The sequence below is a fragment of the Cervus canadensis genome, chromosome X (genome assembly GCF_019320065.1).
Source record: "Cervus canadensis isolate Bull #8, Minnesota chromosome X, ASM1932006v1, whole genome shotgun sequence".
Lineage (NCBI taxonomy): Eukaryota > Metazoa > Chordata > Mammalia > Artiodactyla > Cervidae > Cervus > Cervus canadensis.
Window position 1 is genome coordinate 74,842,068 of NC_057419.1, and position 10,552 is coordinate 74,852,619.

The following is a 10,552-nucleotide window of genomic DNA, read 5'->3' on the forward strand; positions in this document are numbered from 1 at the left end:
CCCCAGTGACTTCAATGTACAAATGATCCAGAGAGAAAAACAAAAAGGCAACAGTATTCTTAAGTGACACAAGAGACCAGCTGGACTTAATAGATATCTGTAGGACATTACCAAAAACAGCAGAGTACACATTCTTTCCAAGCAGGTGAAAATAGAAATTAACTATAGGAAGGAAAACAGAAAAAGAACAAATCTGTGGAGACACATTACAAAATAATATTTGGTCTATAATTAAACCAAGTAGGAAACTAGAAAGCATCTTGAAACAAATGAAAGTGGAAACACTTCTTTCCAAAATCTATGGGATGCATCAAAAGCTATTCTAAGAGGGAAGTTTATAATGAAACAGGCCTTCCTCAAGAAATAAAAATCTCAAAAAATCAACCTAACCTACCACCTAAAATTAGAAAAAGGAGCAGGTAGGACAAATTGACAAAGATTAGCACTGAAACATGTACATTAACATATGAAAAACAGATAGCTAATGGAAAGTTGATGTATAACACAGGGAGCACAATCTGGTGTTCTGTGACAATCTAGAGGGGTGGGATGGCAGGAGTGGGAGGGAGGTGTGCTGTGCTTAGTCGCTCAGTCATATCTGACTCTTCACAACCCTATAAACAGTAGCCCGCCAGGTTCCTCTGACCACAGGGATTCTCCAGGCAAGAATACTGGAGTGGGGTGCCATGCCTTCCTCCAGGGGATCTTCCGCAACCTAGGGACCGAAACCCAGGTCTCCCGCATTGCAGGTGGATACTTTACCATCTGAGCAACCAAGGAAACCCCCTGAAGAGTGAGGGGGATATATGTATACTTATGCCTGATTCACATTTTTATATGGCAGAAACTAATACAACATGGCAAAGCAATTATCCTCCAATTAAAAATAAAAAATAAATTTACAAAAGAATTAGAAAAAGGATAAAAAACAAAACTCAAATCAGAAGGAATGAAATAATAAAAATGAGAGAAGAAATAACATTTCTTACAAAAAAAAAAAAAACAATGAAATTCAGAGCTGGTTTTTTGAAAAGGTAAAAAATTTGATAAACAGCATCATCAAGAAAAGAGGATGCAAATGAACAAAATGAAAAATGAAAGAGTAGAAATAACAATTGTTAAGAGATACAAAACATCATAAGAGGTGGCAGTCCCAAGATGGCAGAGGAGTAGGACAGGGAGATCACTGTCTCTGCCACAAACTCATCAAAAGATCATTTGAATGTTGAGCAACTTCCACAAAACAATTTCTGAATGCTGGCAGAGGACACCAAGCACCCAGAAAGGCAGCCTCTTTGAGAGGAGGTAGTACAAAATATAAAAGGCAAAAACAGAGACAAAAGATTTAGGGATGGAGATCCATCCTGGAGAGGGAGTCGTGAAGGAGGAGTAGTTTCCACACTGTTTGTCTGTGGGGAGTTCTGGAATCTCAGAGGGCAACATAACTGGGAGAAAAAAAAAAAGAAAACCACAGAATATGTGGCTAACCACAACCACTAGTGGAGATGGAGAGGTGGCACAGAGGCTTACATCAGCCACCAGTGAGTGGGGGCTGGGCACAGAGACACGGGCTGCATCAAGGGTCCTGAGGGTAAAGACCAGGTGTGAACATCTGGAAAGTATTCTAAAGTCTCCACCCAAAAACTCTCCAAATAAATGATTTTAGCAAGTTTTCAAGATACAAGATTAATATACAGAAACACATCACAATTCTATGCTCTAATAATGAAATATTAGGAAGGAAAGTCATGAAAACAATTCCACTTGAAGTTGCATCAAAAAGAATAAAATACCAAGGAATGAATTGAACCAAGAAAGTGAAAGACCTGTACTCTGAAAACTATAAAATATTGACGAAAAAATTGAAGATGATACAAAGAAATGCAAATATATCCCATACTGTTGGTCTGGGAGAATTAATATTTTTTAAAATGTCCAAACTCCTAGAGGAAAACATAGGCAAAACACTCTCCAACATAAATCACAGCAGGATTCTCTATGACCCACCTCCCAGAATATTGGAAATAAAAGCAAAAATAAACAAATGGGACCCAATGAAACTTAAAAGCTTTTGCACAACAAAGGAAACTATAAGCAAGGTGAAAAGACAGCCCTCAGATTGAGAGAAAATAATAGCAAATGAAGCATCAGACAAAGGATTAATCTCAAAAATATACAAGCTGCTCCTGCAGCTCAATTCCAGAAAAATAAATGACCCAATCAAAAAATGGGCCGAAGAACTAAACAGACATTTCTCCAAAGAAGACATACAGATGGCTAACAAACACATGAAAAGATGCTCAACATCACTCATTATCAGAGAAATGCAAATCAAAACCACAATGAGGTACCATTACACGCCAGTCAGGATGGCTGCTATCCAAAAGTCTATAAGCAATAAATGCTGGAGAGGGTGTGGAGAAAAGGGAACCCTCTTACACTGTTGGTGGGAATGCAAACTAGCACAGCCACTATGGAGAACAGTGTGGAGATTCCTTAAAAAACTGGAAATAGAACTGCCATATGACCCAGCAATCCCACTCCTGGGCATACACACAGAGGAAACCAGAATTGAAAGAGACATGTGCACCCCAATGTTCATCACAGCACTGTTTATAATAGCCAGGACATGGAAGCAACCTAGATGCCCATCAGCAGACGAATGGATAAGGAAGCTATGGTACATATACACCATGGAATATTACTCAGCCATTAAAAAGAATTCATTTGAATCAGTTCTAATGAGATGGATGAAACTGGAGCCCATTATACAGAGTGAAGTAAGCCAGAAAGATAAACACCGATACAGTATACTAACGCATATATATGGAATTTAGAAAGATGGTAATGATAACCCTATATGCAAAACAGAAAAAGAGACACAGATGTACAGAACAGAATTTTGGACTCTGTGGGAGAAGGCGAGGGTGGGATGTTTCAAGAGAACAGCATTGAAACATGTATATTATCTAGGGTGAAACAGATCACCAGCCCAGGCTGGATGCATGAGACAAGTGCTCGGGTCTGGTGCGCTGGGAAGACCCAGAGGAATCAGGTGGAGAGGGAGGTGGGAGGGGGGATCGGGATGGGGAATACATGTAAATCCACGGCTGATTCATGTCAATGAATCAAACAAAAACCACTACAATATTGTAAAGTAATTAGCCTCCAACTAATAAAAATAAATGAAAAGAAAACAAAAAAATAAAAAGGAGAGTAGGATATGCACCAAAAAATAAAAAAATAAAATGTCCATACTACCAAAAGCAATCTAGAGATTTAATACAATCTCTATTAAAATACCCATGACATTTTTCACAGAAGTAGATCAAATATCCTAAAATTAATATGGAACCACACAAAACACCAAACTGACAAAGCAATCTTGAGAAAAAAGAACAAAGCTGGAGAAGAAACCTCTCAGACTTCAGACTACAATACAAAGCTACAATATCAAAGCAGTGTGGTATTGGCACAATAACAGACATAGATCAATGGTACAGAATAGAGATACCACAAATAAACTCATGCACCCACGATCAACTAATCTATGACAAAGGAGTCAAGAATATACAATGGAGATAAGACAGGCTTTTCAACAAGTGGTGCTGGGAAAACTGAAAGCCACATATAAAACAATGAGATTAAAACATTCCACCATTCCATATATAAAAATAAATTCAAAATGGTTTAAAGACCTAAATGTAAGAGCAGATATCATAAAACTCCTAGAAGAAACATAGGCAGAACATAAATCACAGCAATATTTTCTTGGATCAGTCTTCTAAGGCAAAAGAAATAAAAACAAAAATAAGTAAATGGCAGCTTGCTCCTTAAAAGCTTTTGCACAGCAAAGGAAACCACTGATAAAAAGAAAACTCTACCAACAGAATTGCAGAAAATACTTGCAAATGATATGACTACTAAGGGTTTAGTATCCAAAATATACAAACAGTTCATAGAACTTAACATAAAAAAGCCAATAAAAAATGGGCAGAAGACTTGAAGAGACATTTTTGCAAGGAAGCAGATGGTCAGGAGGTACATGAAAAAATGTTCAACATTGCTAATTGTTAGAGAAATGCAAATAAAAGCAACAATGAGATATCACCTTACATCTGTCAGAATGGCTATCATCAAAGTGTACACAATTACAAATGTTGGAGAGGATGTGGAGAAAAGGGAACCTTTGTACATTGTTGGTGAGAATTTAAATTGGTGCAGCCACTGTGGAAAACAGTATGAAGGGGTCTCAAAAAACTTAAAGTAGAACTACCATATCACCCAGCTATTCCATATTGAATGCATATCCAAAGATACTAATTAAAAAAGATACATGCACCCCAATATTCACAGCAGAACTATTTACAATAGTGAAGATATGGAACCCACCTACCATATTACTCAGCCATGAAAAAGAATAAAATTCTGTCATTTGAACCAAAGTGGATGGACCTGCAGAATGGTATGCCAAGTTAAATAAGTTGAAGACAAATACTGTATGATGTCACTTATATATGGAATCTAAAATATAATACCAGTTAATGTATATGCAAAACAGAAACATGGTAACATTAAGAATTACAAAAGAATTAAAATATGAACCAAAAATTTTGAAATTAACTTTTCACTTGACATGCCTCTGCATAAAAATAATTTTATTGATATAAATGATGTAAGTTCCCACATAAATTTTTGTGCTAGATAACTGTAATATTTCAACTTAATGTGAAGATAAACTTATGCACTATAACTATTTTATGGATAGAAAGTAAAACTTTATTAAGTTTAAAAAGTAAAGTATAAACAAGATATAATTCTGTAGTGATGAAATATGATTTTCATCTAAATAGTACCTTAAACATTTTAATTAACAAAACAGAATATGCTAAACCATCTTTAGTAATCCCTATGTAAAGAAAATAATGAAAAAAAATAAAAAAAAATAATGCAATAAAGCAAAGTTTCACAATCACTAATCATCTTTAGGAGAGTTTCTGTAATTAACAAATGCTAAGAGCAGCCAATCTTCTCTAAAGTGCTTCTCGGTGCATTGCTAATAAAGACTTCTCGGTGCATTGCTAATAAAGACATCTGATAAAAGACAACTTTGGATCTTTCCTCACTCTTTAATCAGTAAACATTATTTTTTCAATATCTATTAACGTGAACAGCAAGTAATAGAGACAGGCATAACCCTTGCTCTCAAATGTCAAATGGGGAATACGTGTAACTCTATGGCTGATTCATATCAATGTATGACAAAACCCACTGAAATGTTGTGAAGTAATTAGCCTCCAACTAATAAAAAATAAATAAATAAATAAAAGTAACAAACTAAAATTAATAATAAAATTAATTTAATTAATGACATTTAACTTCTTTCATTGCATCTACTACTCTATAATCCATTCTCTTCAGTCATTATTAGCTCTTTCCAATAGAAGAATGTAAATCACATCTGTTAGGCAGTGTGCTTTATTTACTAGTGTGGTTGCCTCATGTCATTATTTTAGAATGTTTGATTGCTTCCAATAATTATATATTAATTAATTTTATTAAGTCCAATTCACAATTAATATATTAATTAAAATTTAATTAATACATTAATTCCAACAGTCATACAAGGAAGACACTAAACAAGAAATGGAAATTTTTCTGAGAATGTGTTTATTAAAACATAATGTTATGAACCTTTAAACACAGATTCAGATTCAAATCTTTAATATTGAAGGATCTTCTGTAAAATATTACAAAACAATCTGTTTTTATATATTAATACTTTGTGAAATCTGGGCAGCTGAGACTGTTAAAGATCAAATGTGATCTACAGAGCTAAGATGTTTCAAAACACCTTACCTTCTACCCACAGATGAACTTCAATAGGAGACGATGTCACAGCAGGATATCATCGGAAAAAATGACATGGTTGTGCCACGTCTCAGAATGAATAAATAGAGAAAGTCTTCTGATGGTTAATGTTTAAGGCTTAGATATTCTGAGTAGCTAAGGATGAAATAACAGAATTTAATCAGGTTCAGGCCTTATCTATTTATACAGACTGCATTATATTAGCATATGCTGTCAGGTATGGGAGTTTGGGGTAAAATTTGTTGTTGGGGTAATATAGTCCACCATTAAACAATTACGCTACTATTTACTGAGTGCCTCTTTAGTAAAACACAAAACTCAAATATAATTCTGAATGAAATACCAATACATGCTACAATGTGAAAAAACCCTGAAAACATGCTAAGTGAAAGAAGCCAGAGAGATAAGGTTGCATATTGTATGATTCCATTTAGTTGAAATATCCAGAATAGATAAATCCACAAACACAGAAAGATTAGTGGTTGCCAGGGGTTGTAGGGAGGCAGGGAATAGTGACTGTTTAATAGGTACAGGGTTCCGTTTTGGGATAATGAAAAGGTTTTGGAATTAGAAAGTGATGGTTGCACAACATAGTGAATACACTAAATATCTCTGAATTGTATACTTTAAAATAGTTAATTTTATGTTATATGAGTTTTACCTTAATAAAATAAAAAGAAAAAAAAAACACAAATATAAATCTGACACAACTTCTGTCCTAGAGGAATTGTGAATCTATTAAAATCAAAAGTACATCAACAGCATTGGTAACTAGCTTAAGACATGTACCATACAGAACAAGAGCTAAAGAGTTAACACTTAAAGAAACAGCTTCATGGAGGAGGTGGCATCTGAGTCAAAGCAAAGAAGATTAGAAAGAAAAGAACCTTAAGAAAAGAATAGTAATATTTGCCCTATCTACATCAGGAGTGCCTTGTGAGATCCATGGAAAGAAAAATGAGAAGGAGAACACTTTCTAAAATGTAAGACATTCATTACAGAAATGTGAATCATTATTAGTACCGGTAATTTTGAAGCTTAAAGTTGTTGCAGCTTCCAGTGTTCCTACCTGTATTACTCAGCTCTTGAAACCCACAATAGGGAAGATATAAAGGATATATTAATGGCAATTTATAAAGTAATATTGTGATAATGCAGATGCTCTTAGAATCAATTTTCCCCTTCCATTTACTGTCTTTAAATTTTATAACTGTGTATGTAGAAATGCTTTAACTTGAGTCATTGATGTTAACATTAAACAAATGGTCTGAAAATATAGCCAAAGCACTCTGGAAAAACACTTCAACATAGGTCTCACTTTCCCAGCCTAAATAAGTATGACCAAATTAAACAAGTGGTACTGCCATTTTTTTTTTTTTTTGCCCTCCATTGAGCCAATTAACTCAAGTCCTGCCTTATACAGCCACTTCTTGAACTACTAGAGAATATTTTGTTTACCTTAATCTTGTTTGTCAAGAAAGCTGGGTTTGAATATCTTTTAAACTGCAGATATGACAAGGGGCTGGCATGCTTTTTAGAGTAGCCATGTCCAAAAGAACTTTCTGCAATGTTGGAATATTCTACATCTGAACTATTCAATACATATGGCCACATATGTCTGCTAGGCATGTCAAATATGACTAGTGGGACTTGAGAACACAAATTTAAATTTTGATTAATTCTAACTGATTGAAATTTTAATAGCCACTAGCCATGTGGCTAGTGGTACTGGATTGGACAACAGAGTTCTAGAAACTACAGTCAAGTATTAGGGTTATGGTCTCTGCCATACATCAAATACAAATCAGTCATAATTATATATATATGTATATAGGCTTCCTAGTAGTTCAGCAGTAAAGAATCTGCCTGCAATGCAGGAGATACCGGAGATGCAGGTTCAACCCCTGGGTCAGGAAGATCCCTGGAGAAGGGCATGGCAATCCATTCCAGGATTCTTGCCTGGAGAATCCCATGGACAGAGGAGCCTGGCAGGCTACAATCCCTAGGGTCCCAAAGAGTTAGAGATGACTGAAGCGACTGAGCGCACACACGCGCACACACATATATATATATATATCCCTTCCCTCTTGAGCCTCCCTCCCCCACCCCACCCCCTCAATCCATCTCTCTAGGTCATCACAGAGTGCCAGTCAGGGCTCCCTGTTATATAGCAGTTTTGCACTAGTTATCTATTTTACACGTTAATTTTTATATGTCAATGCTACTTTCTACCACGACAATATTGTAAAGCAATTATCCTCCAATTAAAAGGAAAATATTAGGGTTATAGATCTGGTAGACATTCTCCGACTAAAAATGAGGGTTGTTAGGGGAATAGGAAGATCTGAAAAAGTCCTAATGCTTACTGTCAGATTATCTGTAGCCTTAAAATGGATGAAGAAACTGGCAATGAGGCTACCAGCACCGGCAAGCTGCTGGTCCTTCTCTGATTTCCCCCTCACCTGAGGTGTGAGGTTAAGTGAGGCTGCACAGAGGTAGAGGGGTGGATAAAAGAAAGGACCTTTGGTAGGCTCCAGTGGCGAACTAACCTCCAATAGGTTTCAGTTACTCTGAAAAAAAATAAAATAAATATAGTTAGTATAACAGAAACCCTTAGTGAAGTTCTGGCATCCAGCTGAGCGTCTGTTAAAATAAAGAGGGAAAAATTTCATATCATTCGAGCACAATCAACAAATGCTTCTATGTGCCAGGCACAGCAAATTTCATTAATTAAAAGATGTGGTTGTGCTTACTATGATTGTGTAATATTACTTAAAATCCTTCAAGGAAAGCAAGTTTTGGTGTGCAATGACTTTCTTATTCTTTTTTGCTATTTAACATTACTCCTTGAAATCTACCTAAATGGCTTTTCTTTTTGTTCTCTTTGTTTTGTTCGTTTTGGTCTTTCCAGTTTCTATTGCTTTCTTCATTTAACTCCAGATAAGTGTTACCTTGCATATTCACGTGGCTGTTTATGCAAAATATTCACCAAGATTTTTCATCTCAGTTAAAAAAAAAAAGAAACAGAACTGTCAAAATAATTTAAAAATTAGTGATCAAATTTCCCTTCTCAAGATCTCAAAGTGCATTCTTATGAATATTGACTAGCTTTGAATATTAGTTTATTTCCAATTACATTCCTTTATGTAGAAAGATTTGGGTCTACAGTCTATGTAGGAAGATAAACTAGAAGTTCAACTTGAATGGCCCTAATTGCTAGCGTTTTAATTAAGCTTAATGTATTTTAAATGCACAACTACAGAAGTTATATTATCCATATCCAAGACAATGAGGTGTTAAAATTTCAAACAAAATATTCTAAATTATATCATCAGCTGATTCGGGCAGGGTGGATTTCTTTTTCCATAATAAAACAATATAAATAATGCTGAGAGGGATTATTATGTTATTATCACACAGGAAGAATAATTGACTCAGGGAACTAAAAAAAAAAAAAAAAAAACAGTTGCTATCTAATCATAAGGTTGGAATTCGACGGTTAGAAGAGCCGTCACAGAGTTCGACGAGGCAGCAGTGCGCGTTTGCCAACAGCTAAAATTCTGTGGTAAATTTTCCTCATGTCGAGCTGATGTTAGCCTGCTCTAAATTCGCGCCCCCACGCCCCCATTTTCCTCCTTGTTCTGCCTCAGGCTGTCTCTGTGAAGGAAATCTCTGGAGACTTTCACCTCAGAGAGACTCCTCCAATCTATGGCCCTGTCCCACCAAGTTGTCAGTTAGCCAAACTAACTGTCCCCTCACTCCCTTTTTCCGTCCTCGGTTTTTCGTAGGACACTTTCCCTGCCTGTCCTCACCCAAAAGTTTCCCACTAGTCGGTCAGGACCTCCATCTGCTATGCGAAGCTTCGAGCAGAGCTGCGAGACTGAGGCAGCCTGACCACCTGAGGCCAAGGGACCAACGGCCTCCCGGTTACTCTGACTCTCCCCGTTCCTCTGCCCAGGCAGTCCGGTGGGCCTCCTCCCCTCCACAACTACCCGCGTTTTGTTAGACCATTTCGCCTTACGGGGCTTTCAAATGGATGCTCCTCAGAATGGTAAACGCCTCCCGCTATGCCGCACCCGAGGGTTACAGCAAGCCGCCTTCCTACTTGCCTCTTCCCCTACCCTCTCCGGCCAGACGCCGCGGGGGCAGGATTCCCTCAGCTACCAACAGGGCGGTTGGGTAGGGGAAGGACAGGTCCCGGTTGAGCTGCGCCCAGCACGCGGGTCACCGCTGCCCTCAGCGCCCGGCGCGTGCCAAGGAACCGCCGACTGCGGGTGACGTAACTCTGCCCCGACCTGGCGCGCGGGGGTGGGGTTAGCGGTGGGGGCGGGGGAAGTGAGAGGAGAGGAGGCGGGGGGAGTGTTGGGGAGAGGGGGGCGGCCGTTGGCGGGGGAGCTGGTTTTCGCCCTTTACCCTCACTTAATAGCTGTTGAAAAAGTTTGTTTTCCCTGAAATACTGTACAAATATCTGTGGGTGTACTTTAAGGGGTCTAAAGAGAAGATTAAACACAGAGACACGCTGGCGCGCGTGCACACACACACACAAAATCAAGGTGAATCAAGAATTCAAAGCAACAAGAAAACTAACCTGGAAGCAACAGGTGGTCAGATTTCTCAATGAAAGAAATGGTCGAAGGAATGCTGAACCAATTTGAAACGTCACTCTCTAGCGTTTATGGGA

The 10,552-nt window shown here is 37.5% G+C and overlaps 1 protein-coding gene across 1 annotated transcript in view; it reads right to left on the reverse strand.

Annotated features, from left to right (window-relative positions):
- Positions 1-10,081, reverse strand: part of LOC122435691 — a 412,519-nt gene extending 402,438 nt beyond the window's left edge. The window contains exons 1-3 of the mRNA XM_043459819.1: positions 9,893-10,081; positions 8,238-8,441; positions 5,860-6,006 (exon numbers count right to left, since the gene is read on the reverse strand). The gene's annotated coding sequence lies outside the window, so the exon portion shown is untranslated. The remainder of the gene's footprint in view (positions 1-5,859; positions 6,007-8,237; positions 8,442-9,892) is intronic.
- Between the last annotated feature and the right edge of the window lie 471 nt (positions 10,082-10,552).